Source organism: Macaca nemestrina, chromosome 17 (genome assembly GCF_043159975.1).
Source record: "Macaca nemestrina isolate mMacNem1 chromosome 17, mMacNem.hap1, whole genome shotgun sequence".
Classification (NCBI taxonomy): Eukaryota; Metazoa; Chordata; class Mammalia; order Primates; family Cercopithecidae; genus Macaca; species Macaca nemestrina.
Window position 1 is genome coordinate 12,291,108 of NC_092141.1, and position 13,108 is coordinate 12,304,215.

Genomic DNA, 13,108 nt, shown 5'->3' on the forward strand with positions numbered 1-13,108 from the left:
GTGATGCCATGATTATTTTTGGTACTTTAATCCATTAGGTGAAATTTCATGGTGCAGTAATACCACTGTTGTTGTGTTCCTACTTTTGTGGTAAATGTGGGTGTTTAAAAACTTGTTTCTCCAACTCCTTTGAGGGTGTTCTGTGTAGAGGTTTCTTACTGGTGGCACATTTTCTATCTCTTTGGAAACATGAGTGTATGAAGTGTGCATGTTGATTGCATTTTGGCATGATGCATTAACATGTTTTAAACTTCAGGCCCTTCTACTGCCAAGGTGAGTTCAGGCTGGGCGGCTGCACCCCTGGGAGCAGGGCAGTGCTGCACTGAGCCAGGCGGGAGCTGGAAGAAGACGCAGCACACTGGGTTGGGCAAGGTGCGGGGCTAGGGCTAACAGCAGTCTTACTGAAGGTTTCCTGGAAACCACGCACATGCTGTTGCCACTAACCTCAACCTTACTCGGTCCTGACCGGCTCGGCTTCTGTTTGTTTATTTCATCTCTACTCAGTACTGCCCTGTTCCCTGGTTTTAAAGTTGTACTGAAATGCATACCTTGTGATAATGTTGTCACATTTTGTCCTGATTGTGAGTGTCGTGCCACTTAATATGTTCATTAAAAAGAAAAAAATGGCCAGAAAAGGAAATTTGATCCATAGACTATACCTGGCAAGCTTAGGCTGGTACCTGTAATGAATTGGTGGTTTCCATTTGACTCCTAGTGGTTTCATGTAATTGTAACTTATTCTTTTGTTTAGATGTTTAACAAATCTTTGCTGTATGTAAGATAGTTCAGGAAAATCAGCAACAGCGGGAACAACTTGCAAAAACAAAGGAAAAAAAACCTAGCTGTGGCCATACCCTCTCTGAGCTTAAAATTCCTATGGGAACAAAAATGTTTCAGTTTACAAGAATTGAGAATGGATTTGCATATAGTCCAAGCTAATCATCTTCCTATTAGTGTCCTATTTTGAGAGTTTGTCAGAGTGGTTGATGAGAGTCCTTAGTTTTTTCTTGACATTTGAGAATGAATTTATATTAAAATAAAATGCTTTCTGTGTAGAAGTCTGTTGTGAGCCAAACCTTACTGTAACTATTTTAGTATCCTTCATTGTTGAGCATTTCTTTTTACTGGGTCATATGAAAGTAATGTTAAATTAGTGGTGGGGAAAATTTTTATGATTCTCTCTATGGGTTCTTAACATTGTTTTTGGCTGTATTTTTAAAATGTGAGAACTATAGACTTTTCGTAGGCAGATGTATATATACACAACATTTTACATACAAACCACAGACCTCTGAAGATGCACAGGTGAAGAACTCTGCATTATGTGTTAAAATAAAATGTTTTCTTGGAATATGCAGTGATATCCGTATTCCTGTCTTGTGCCACTGCAGTATAAGTGGAAAGAATCATTTTATTTAGACTTCTGGATGAGTGTTGTATTGTCCTTTTGTGCTACCTGTGTGTGACATCCAGTTTTAGTTGGCTGGATCTTAAGGGAAAGGTTTCCTATATAGTTAAAGTTGTAAACTTTTCTTTCAGGTACTAGGGAAAGTAATTTAAACAAATTATTTCCTGCTTTTTACAGTTTGTGTTGTGTGTGCTTCAACTTTGTTGATGAACATTATAAACTGTTTTAGTAATACGGATTGATTTTAGCCATTGTTAAAGAGGTCATAAAGGTAAAAAGAAGGTACTTCATTTTGACATTTAAAAGTTTTTCTCACTGATTAATTTGATAATATTTTGGGTTGTATAATGCTTACTCAAGTTTTGTAGGAATTCAAGAATGAAAATAGGAAATTGTTGTCCATCATTTGTAATTTTACCTTATCAGTGGCTACTGTGACAGCTCCAGTTGGGATGCTATTAAAAATCCCAGCTGTACAGGAAGAACTTTCTATTTTTCTTTTTTCTTTTTTTTTTTTTTTTTTTTGAGACGGAGTCTCGCTCTGTCACCCAGGCTGGAGTGCAGTGGCCGGATCTCAGCTCACTGCAAGCTCCGTCTCCCGGGTTCACGCCATTCTCCTGCCTCAGCCTCCCGAGTAGCTGGGACTACAGGCGCCCGGCACCTTGCCCGGCTAGTTTTTTGTATTTTTTAGTAGAGACAGGGTTTCACCGTGTTAACCAGGATGGTCTCGATCTCCCGACCTCGTGATCCGCCCGTCTCGGCCTCCCAAAGTGCTGGGATTACAGGCTTGAGCCACCGCGCCCGGCCAGGAAGAACTTTCAAGGCAGTCATAAGACCTACAAACTGGTTGCTGTCACATGTATACCCACCACATGGTACTACCTAGCTTTGTTTACCATCTCAAATTCTTGAACACGCGTAGCAGTTGGGGATGGGAGAGGATGGCAATACAACACATCAATTAACATATAGATGAGGAGTACCTTTGGATTCCGTGACTTTATTAATACCGAAAGAATAAATGTTTTTGCATTAATATGCATTAAAATTTGATACCAATTGATGACTGATGTATGCCATCTCTGAATTAAAGAATATATTTATTGTTGGTTTCTTCAAAGAATAGTCTTTGATCACACTTGAGAGAGTTCATTCATTCCTCACTTAGGTACATTGACTGGATTGACAGGCACAAATATACAGAATCAGTATATGATTAAGGAGGAGTTTGATTTGAGACTTTACAGTTGAAGGAACCATGAGACAGTGGTTCACACAGCTGAGAGCTTTCCATTGCTGTTGGTGAAATGAGAAACACACTTGAAGTAACTGTGCTAACATCTTAATATGCACTTTGAGAATAAAGAAGGATTGCTTTATTAGATGCTTTATTAGATGTTAAACTGCAGTATTAGGTGTTTACTTTCAGTATCTATAGAAAAGTGAACTGTGATATTAGCTTGATTTTTTTCTTTGTATTATTCCTCATTTTTGGTTTTGAGGAAATCCTCCCCCAAATTTATTTTGCCATATGTAAGAAGTATTTAAAAAAGGTGACTTCTTAGTAACCAGAAATAATTACCCCAAAGACTTAATCTAAAAATCAGTTATGATATAATCAGATTTAGTGAGGTAACATTGTAAGAGTTATACTTAAAACATGTTTTTGATCTTTGGTTTGTGGACAGTCTCCCAGGCTATCAGTGAGTTCCTGCATTAGGACCTAAGATGTGAACATTTTTTATCCATTAGTTTTAATTGCACATGCTTGGGGAAAGGGTCTGCTCTCCTGTGAGTGGGTGTAATTTGTATAGTTGTGCCTGAGTGACTAGTCTTAGGGCTGCCTAGGGCAAAGCCATTGTTGCCTCTGGGGTTTCTTAAAGCTCAGGAGGACAACCTTCAACTCTTACCAGGGATTTACTTCTGACTGTGATCAATATCCTTTACAAATAATATTTATTTAGTGTCCTGTTTTGCACAGTGGTGGGGTAACCACTGAATGAAAACATTATACATGAATAGTCACTGTCCTCTACATAAAGTAGGTGTTTGCTCCTGGCAGGGTTAAATGTAGCGGGGTAAAGCCCAGAGTTCAGACCAAATGTTTGAAGAGGCAATTAGGATTAGGTTTCTGAGCTAGGGTTAGAGAAATTCAGATCTGGGAGAAACACCTAGCATCACTGATCAGAATCAGGATCCCACAGAAAATCTAGGGACACAGGAGAAAAGAGAAAGAGTAAATGAAATGTCACAGCTTAGACCATGGGCTTACAAGCTCAGATGGCTGACAGAGGGAAGAATGATTGTAGGCCTCCGATACCTGACAGTATGTTCTCCACCTGACTCTGCCTGCAGTGTAAAAAATCCTGCATGCCTGGAGTTCCAGCTTCCCTGCTGTTTTCTAGCAGACTCATGTCCAGATTGACTTCTTGAAGGTATGCATGCCCTTTTCATGTTTGTAGAATATGTGTGAAAACCCAAAGGAATGTGGAAAAGTAAGAATGAAAATGAGAGGGAATATAAGGACTGAAGTTCCTGTCACTAAAGATGATGGCAGGCAATGGAATCTGAATTGTTGTGTGAAGGGTTAATACTGTAATAAAGCTGTCATCTCATTGAAGAACTGAATAATATTGAGCAGGTAGGTGGGAATAAGAATGTGTCATGTTAAATTTGTCATTGTGGATCATTATGATGACTTTTCAGTCTTCTGCTTGAGAAATTACCTGGATTAATCAAGAAGAACAGATCTGTTGCTTGAGGGTAGGTGCATAGGCCAGACTAAGTTAGCAATGTGACCTGGTATGCAAGAGTTTCAAGTGTTTTCTTTCTGTTGGAGATCTGCCTAACTTGTCTTGTTCTTTTGAACCTCAACTCTACCCTTTCAACTCTGCTGTTTCATTGATGTGAGTCTTGCTGATCCTGGCCTGTTAACCTCATTTTGATTCCTGCAATCCTGCCTCTCCTTGGTATTTGGATTTTGGCTTTAGTGTCCTTGACCTGGAATTGAGACCCAGCCTAATCCTGATGCTTAATAGTAAGGATGAGAGCCCTCTGCTGACAGTATCAGCAGCCCACAGCTCAGCTGTTCTCTGAGCAGAATGGAACTTTAATTTGCTGGTTGGGTAGGCCTCCCTGGTGTAGATAATACGGCGAGTATGGGAAGTCAGGTATCAGAAAAGTATGGCGTGGCTTGTTTTCCTGCCACTGGAGAGACCATGCCACTTCTGTCAAAAGTTCCATTACCAAATGATTTCAGTGGGGATTATGATGTTGAATAATGATTTGAGGAGGTTCATTTTAGTGTTTAAACACTGGTCTTGCATGTTCTGAAAGCACTAGAATGATGCTGGGATGGCCTTCAGTTGGAAAAGTTCCTTTTTGATGGCATAGAGTGCTTTGTTAGGCCATTTTATTCACTTCCAAAGGGCCGCAGTGATCATATTTGATTATCCAAATCACCTGTGGGATGCAGATGCCATGGCTCTTTTGTTTAGAATTGAGACTGTAGTCTAATATGTTGTCGTTTGGTCAGATCGTGTGACTTGACTAAGGCATCTGTGATTGACTGAGCTGTATTCTTTTATGCTTCCTAATATTGCTTAAAAGCTATGGTGGTCATATGAAAAGTGTAAGCAGAGAGCATTTCCAGGAGGAGGCACATTCAAGAGATGTGGCAGGGCTGTCCTCTTCGCAGCCTTGATTTTGAACTCAGGTTGCTTATTCCCAGTATACATGTATGTTTGTTTTGCTGTCACTCCAAGTTAGTGCTTTTCAGACTGTCAGTTTGTTGAACTAACAGAATTGTATGTGCAACCCAAGAAATAAATCAGTACTGTTTGGGGTTATGTGAGGGTGGGAAGTGGAGACTCTACCTATAGTCATATTGGAAGCCCTTGGGGCACCAGCTCTGAGGAATTAATAGGGGTACAATTAAGACAGTTTGGAAACGGTTGCTCTAGGTGAATTTTAGTCAATCATTATGTGTTTTTGAACATTCTAGAGATCTGGTTTCTGAAACCTTCTACCATTACTTGGTTAACCTGAATGAATTTTGACATTGGACTAAATCCCAGCTTATTTGGTTATCTGGAGAAAAACCTGGTTTTTGTTTGTTTGTTTGTTTTGTTTTGTTTTGTTTTGTTTTTGAGACACAGTTTCACTCCATCGCCCAGGCTGGAGTACAGTGGCACAATCTTTGCTCACTGCAACCTCCGCCTCCCGTGTTCAAGCGATTCTCCTGCCTCAGCCTCCCAAGTAGCTGGGACTAAAGGCATGTGCCACCACACCCGGCCAATTTTTGTATTATTAGTAGAGGTGGGGTTTCGCCATGTTGGCTAGGCCGATCTCAAACTCCTGACCTCAGGTGATCTGCCGGCCTCAGCCTCCCAAAGTGCTGGGGATTACAGGCGAGAACCACCACGCCCAGCCAACAACCTGTATTACCATACCTCACTCTGCATGGGTGTCATTTGAACCAGTATTTGATACATTTCCTGCATATTTTCTATCATTCTTTGTCATCTTATGACCATGCCTCTGAAATTTGTTGAATATATCAGATTTCTACTGTTACCTCACTTTATTGTCGTAAGTACTGAAGTGATGGTCTGTCATTTATGGTCTTTAGACCCTTAACAATTTCAGTGCTAAGATTGACATTGTTTCTTTAAATGTGGATGACGTAGTTAGGAAGAAGATGATACCACTCTTACCAAGGCATGTCAAACTTGTCCATTAACTTGGTCCTCAGGGCAGCTCTTCCCATAATGTAATATAACACATGCTTTTGGAACTTATCTCTCAGGTGCTCTGATAATACGTAGCAGAAGGTAAGGTAAAAAGAATTAAGTGGATCTCAGTATCCCCAGTGAGAAGAACGGGGCATTACTATTAATTAATTAATGAGGCTGAGATACAACTGAGAGTTTATTAAATTGATTTTAAAAGATTTGAGTGATTTTGCAATTAAGAATTAGCATTGTTTCTTCTGCCCTTAGTAAAACCATATGTGCTTTCATAATTGAAAACAGTTGACTTAACAGACACTTATTTTTTCACAGGAAAGCAAGATTTACATCTGTGATCAGCATTCCAGATATCTTGCTTGCTTCTTTTACTGTTTGTTTTGGTTAATGTTGCCATCTGCTTTGACCTTATTAATGATGACTTTGTGAGAAATCATGGCCATTTTCGTGTGTGATCTATTTAGAAGATTCTGGCTGATAAGGAGGAACTCGTACCACAAATAAGGAAAATAAGAATACCCAAGATTTTCTGCAGCCCAGAGGAAGGTGATAGGATATTGAGGTGCTGCTGTGGTTTCTAGGATTTTCCAGTTTTGGTTTCTAGGATTTTCCAACTTTGTATTACAATGGAATTCTGGACATTTTTGCTGGGAAAGCAGCAGATTTGTAGGGATCAGAATAGTAGGGACACTGTAGGAGTGTGATCCTTGCTCTCCTATCCTCTACATCACTGACTTCGGTTGATCTGATGTCAATCATTGACTAGCAGTGGACCCCCCTTCACATTTTATTTATAGACGGTAACCTTAAGAGGGATCTTTAGCAAGGATTACTTAATGAACAATTGAAGGATATGTTTATGGCATAGCAGTATTGGTGTTTGTAGATCACAGAAACTGGATGCATTTTCAAAATATTACCACAGCTGTATTAAGATAATCTTTGTTCTTTTCTTCTTTTGATTTTTAATGCTGAACCTTTGCTATATCACTCTTCATTTTCTATGGAGAGGAGGTCCCATGTGTTGTGTTTGCTCATGTACTAGTTCCAGGATTTCTGCATGGGGGATAAAATACTTACTGATGTCTGCCTGGTACGAAAAGTAGACAACTGTCATAGGGAGCTTTCGATTTGCTTCTTGTCTTGGCTGTGGTGGTTTTAGCCATCATATAATTCGACAGGACAACAACTGGCAATTACTTGACATAAGGAATACAGGTTCTTTTTTTTTGTTTTTGTTTTTTTTTGAGACGGAGTCTTGCTCTGTCACCCAGGCTGGAGTGCAGTGGCGCAATCTTGGCTTACTGCAAGCTCCACCTCCTGGGTTCATGCCATTTTCCTCCCTCATTCTTCCCAGCAGCTGGGACTACAGGCACACGCTGCCACACCTGGCTAACTTTTTTGTATTTTTAGTAGAGACAAGGTTTCACCGTGTTAGCCAGGATGGTCTCGATCTCCTGACCTCCTGATCTGCCCACCTCGGCCTCCCAAAGTGCTGGGATTACAAGCTTGAGCCCCTGTGCCCGGCCCGGAATAGAGATTCTTTTGGTAACCTTAGATGACAGTAGGTGCTTTTGTAGGGGAACAAGCCCCCTGCACTGAAGTATGGGCTTTAGCTAACCTAGTTATAGCAGATTCCACGTAGATTGCTGAAGAGTAAATACCTTCTGGTATTCTGATTTTGGTTGGTGGTGAATTGAAAATGATGCTTTCCCTTGCTAATGGCCAAATTACTAGTAGCTTGCACTATTTTATCTTGTGCCGATTTGTTTTAATTGATCCCTGGAATAATCTCTAAAGCCCTATACTGTGTTCTTGTAATGATTGAATTCATCACCTTGCTGAGTTTCATTGTGTCTGAGTCCTAATTTCTGATCCAGGAACTCACCTGTTTTTTACTTTGGACTACTCTACCCATTCCTAACTTCTCTAAGCAGCTACAGGTGTACCTGTGCAGCAGGGAGATCTGTCTCCTGCTCTGCTCTTACTGTCTTTTTATACTGCCCTCTGGGACCCTCAGCTGAGCCATACAAACACCTGACAAGAATTTGTCATGTGAGAATTTAGAGATCTGCCAGGACTGATGGTCATTCCTTTCCACATCAATTTTCCCATTTCTTATGCCCCTTCACAGCTCATTCCTCCATGCGTTGTCTCCATTTCAAAACAAAACAAAAATAGCATCAGTTAGAATTGGTAGCCATTTTGTAAATTTATTTGATTATGATGCTGTTTTCAAGTGTCTGTGGCACCACTGCTTTCTAAAGTTGTTTTCTGGACTCCTCAGTTCTTGATTCCTTACGTGTTTGCTGATGATTCATATCCTTTTTGCCTAGAATGTTCAGATCCTAGGAACTGACACCTGTCATGTCCTCTGTGGAACTTCTGTTTTAATGAAGTGCATATATGACTTGTCATCCAATCGATTTTTACTCTTGAGTCTTTTGAGTATATAATGACTTATTTTCCCTTTCTCCATGTAGGAATGGGATCAGGTAACCCAGAGTGCCTCTTCACACACATTGTTCAAGAGATAGCATTTGTTTTCTGTCTAACAGCTTTCTTTCTCTAGCTTGACTTGGCAGGAAGAAAAACTGGGTTGAGCTGGAAGAATCAGTAGTTGTCACATCAGGACACAGGCAGTCACAGAATGGGTCATTTCAAGGCAGGCCCTGGTGCTTTGGGATAAGGTGTGTGTGCCTGATTTCTCTAGTAACTGAGATATCTTTGAGCACCCTAACATGGAGATGTAAGGGCTAACTCTGAATCAGGGTGACTGGCAAGGACCACTATCAGAATCAGCCAGGTATTTATTGAGCATCTAGGCACAATGCTACTTGTTGACCTGCTTCTTAGGACCTACAACATGAGCCTTTATTTTGCCTCGTCTGCAACTCCACCCTTAGCCATTGCGTTGTCAGCCTGCCCTCCTTTGCCACATTTGAGTCTTCCTAACCTTACCCCTTAATAGCGATCACTTCATCATCGTGCTCTTTCCCACTATCTCTTCTCCCGGTCTCTTCCCACCCATGAAAACAAATTTAGAAAATGAAGGGAAACAAACAAAAAGTCACCATTTTGATGGGATTGAGGCATAATATCTGAGTAAGAAGGGAATCAATTAGTTTTCCTTGACAGTATCTACTGCCTGTTTCTCTCCATCCTCTTGTTGCTTCTTTTTCTTTGCTCTTCTACTCCAGTCCTTAAGTGAGTTTAGTTTTATTAGTTCCTCTAGTCCCTTTTCATTATAACAATGTGTCATAGTCTGCTTTAAAGTTTTTCATACTTACCGATGTTTTACTGCTAGTCATTCATGCCTGATGAGCACCAACAAATCATATGTGAGAGATGGATTTGGTAGGGTTTGGATACAAGGCTGGAGAATTGTGTCAGTGTGAAGAGAGAGCTTCCCTGGAGATCTCAGTATAAAGTTAGAGGACACCTGGAACAGCACCACTTTTACATAGTTCTTCAGTATCAGTAAAAGGTTATTTATACTTTAAATTCAAGTTGTTAAAAATGGAGGCATTCCACATGAGGCTAAATATTATTCAAGATTTTGATCAATAGATGTTATAAGCTGTCAACATTTAAATATACCAGTGACTTCTAGGTGCCATGTTGCACCAAAAGAAGGAAAGCAGCCTTTCAACAACTGGGAATTTGGGACATTTCTATATGATTGGGACTGTTCATCAAGTGGATGTTGCTGTGTTTTGCGATGAGGTGGAGTAGAGGGCAAGGGGATCATTTGTAACTGAAAATTTTTAGCTTGTCCTGTGGGACTTGTTAATTTTCGATTACTGCAGCCTAATCCATACAGAACTCCCAGCAACTAAATTTGTGGCTGATCCAACCAATGGCATGAGTTGGACTGGCAGTTATAGAAAAATTATGTTCTTTGAAATTTTTTTTTTAATTGGACAAGAACCCCATGCATAACGTTAATAGTCTTAACGCCAGATAACTGGGAATGTAATCTTTCCCTGTGTCTCTAAGTGATTCTCAATTGGAGTCGATGTTGGCATTTCTGATGTGTATCTACCTGCTGTTTTTACTGGCATTTACCTGCTTTACTGGGCTTATACTCAACCTTGAATACAGATTTGGACACCAGTTAAAAAAATTAACTTCAAATTTATAAATTTCTTTACTGTAGAAAACTACTTATATATGTAGAGTAGTAATTTTTGTTTTGATTTTCAATGTTTTCTTTATGTTATATTCCAAATAAAGTAAAACTTGAAATAATCTGAAAATACTTATTATTGGGAAAGAGATGTGGATTTTTTTTCAAGAAACACAATTTAATTTGTCCTGGGGGCATGTAATAACTTAACGCTAAGTTAGTAAACTTGTGTTCAGTAAAAGAGCTCAGTAACCCCATAATGAAAAAGAATGATTTTGAAAATAATATAAAAAACTTAATGTTCGGCCGGGCGCGGTGGCTCAAGCCTGTAATCCCAGCACTTTGGGAGGCCGAGACGGGCGGATCACGAGGTCAGGAGATCGAGACCATCCTGGCTAACAGAATGAAACCCCGTCTCTACTAAAAATACAAAAAAATTAGCCGGGCGAGGTGGCGGGCGCCTGTAGTCCCAGCTACTTGGGAGGCTGAGGCAGGAGAATGGCGTAAACCCGGGAGGCGGAGCTTGCAGTGAGCCGAGATAGCGCCACTGCACTCCAGCCTGGGCGACAGAGCGAGACTCCGTCTCAAAAAAAAAAAAAAAAAAACAAAAAAACAACTTAATGTTCTTGAGTTGATTTTCTTAAGTATTTTATGGTTTCCTGTAGTTTTCATTCTACTTTTTACTGGCAGGGAAAAAAGGTTTGCTGAGCTCAAGTAAACAGCCTTATCTAACTTTTAAATTTATATAAATAAATGAAATTTTCCTGTTACTCAAGGTTTTTTAATCAATGGTTGTTGCTTCTGAACATTATGATTATGAGAATTTCAAGTCATATAGTTGGTGTCACCTTTGTACTTCCATTTTTCTGTGCTCTTAGGGACAGCTTTATAAAGGGAAGAGAAGTTTGTTCTTATTGATGTGTTCAATTTTTAGGTAGTTATGCTCCTTTAATGTTAGAAGATCCTGGACTCATTTGATTCAAATGTAGAAGTCTTTCCCGTAGATATAGTTCTGATGGTCGGTTAGAAAAACTTTCTTGGTAGTAGCTTTAGTCTCTAAGTATGCTCTGATTTGAATCGCTGATTGTCATTATGTCTTCTGCTTGAATTATTTATTGCGTTATTAAAATCACTAATTTGAAGTTACTGCTATTAGAGGCATGTGTTTGCAGTTAATCCCCTTTTGGGGTCCTTTAGGCCTTTTGAAATAGTTTATTGCTCACATGGTAAATGCTACAGTTCAACCCTAAAACATTAGTATAATTAAGAGTTAGCTGTTATTGCTCAATTCCAAACAATTCAGATGCAATACCAGCAGCTACTTTTCTACCCACTGCCAGATACTTAGACAAAATGTTCAGAGAGTGTGGGGAGGTGCTGATCTATTGAAAAGCACGATCAACTTCATGTTATACTAGTAGGCCATTCAGCTGCTCTATGTTCTATTTTGTACTAGAAGTGACATTAAAGAATATTTATAGTTGAATAGATTTTCCTGCCAGTGATCTCAAAGGTTAGAGCTGTGCTGGGAACTCTCTACATTCTGGTTAATAACAGTTCTGTCAGAGATTGTCTCAGTGTTAGGTATCAGTAAGATGTTGGAACTTCAGTTAGGCCTTTACATCATGTAATCCATATATCCTTTCTGTAGTAACAGTAGGGTTTTTGGACACTGACTCGCTCCCTAAAGTCAGCTCTTGATGATAACTATTGAGGTTTTGACTGTAATATGCTTTCTAATTGAAATATAAATATTTGTACAAATGTATATTTAGCATACCACACAACCAGTTTTGCAAAACAAAAAATAAACTAGTAAAGAAGATACCTTTTAAAATAGTAGTTTATGTGTATTAGTGTATTTCCATTTGCCAATATATTCATACTAGTAAAAATAGAAAAAAATACATTTGTTAACACCTTTTAATAGTGAGAATTAGGTAGAAATCTTCCCCAACCAAAGGGTTATTTGATTTTTCTTCCCTACTTGTCTCTAATTAACAACTCTTCGTCTATTTTAAATTTAGATATATAGGATAATTAAGATTCTTTTATAAATAATTTCTTGAATTAGCATTTTCACAGCTACACTTTTAGAGTTATTTTTTAAAAAACAGATATAAAGGTAAAATATTTACAAAAATTATTACTTCATGCTTTGTACAAATACAGATCACATCTATTTTGACTTTTAAAAAATATCCTTTCTGAGCAAACGTGCTGAAGTAGATTTAAAAGTAAGATTAATAATCCATAAACTATGAAAATAATCAAAATGAGAAGGGAAACTTTCCTTAACATTAATAGAACTAGTCTTATTTTGTTTCTATTTTTCATTCTTACTTTAGTCCTTGTTTATCTGAGTATTGATATTTAATATAAAAGTTGTAGATAAATCTTTGTATATAACATAGATGACAGTTAATAAATTTTATTTGCTTATGAAATACTGTAGCTAGCAAGCTGTAAATTTTAAGTAGCAAAATTAAATTTGTTTGGAATATATGGAATTCCTCAAAAATGAAACTGAGAGAACCTACTTCTATTCCTTAAACAACTGCTTATTCTCATGTCACATGAAATACATCTTTTGTATCTCTTTGTGCCTCTGGCTTTTCTGTAAAACGGGCTCAAGAATTTAATTGACTGCCTTCATCCCTTTCAAGAACATTGACAGATACCTCGAAGTCTTTGGAAGACAAAATGCCACCTTGTGTATTTTTTGATACTAACTTGCCTTGTAAGTAAATACTATGTATTGTACACAGTGGCGTGGTGTGACATTGTGAACTTTTTTATGAGAACAGAAGTTGTTTGCATGCT

At 38.7% G+C, this 13,108-nt stretch overlaps 1 protein-coding gene across 3 annotated transcripts in view; it reads left to right on the plus strand.

The window, feature by feature from the left end:
• Nucleotides 1-13,108, plus strand: part of LOC105473552 (mitogen-activated protein kinase kinase 4) — a 122,290-nt gene that overhangs the window by 60,102 nt on the left and 49,080 nt on the right. The gene's annotated exons all lie outside the window — the stretch shown is intronic.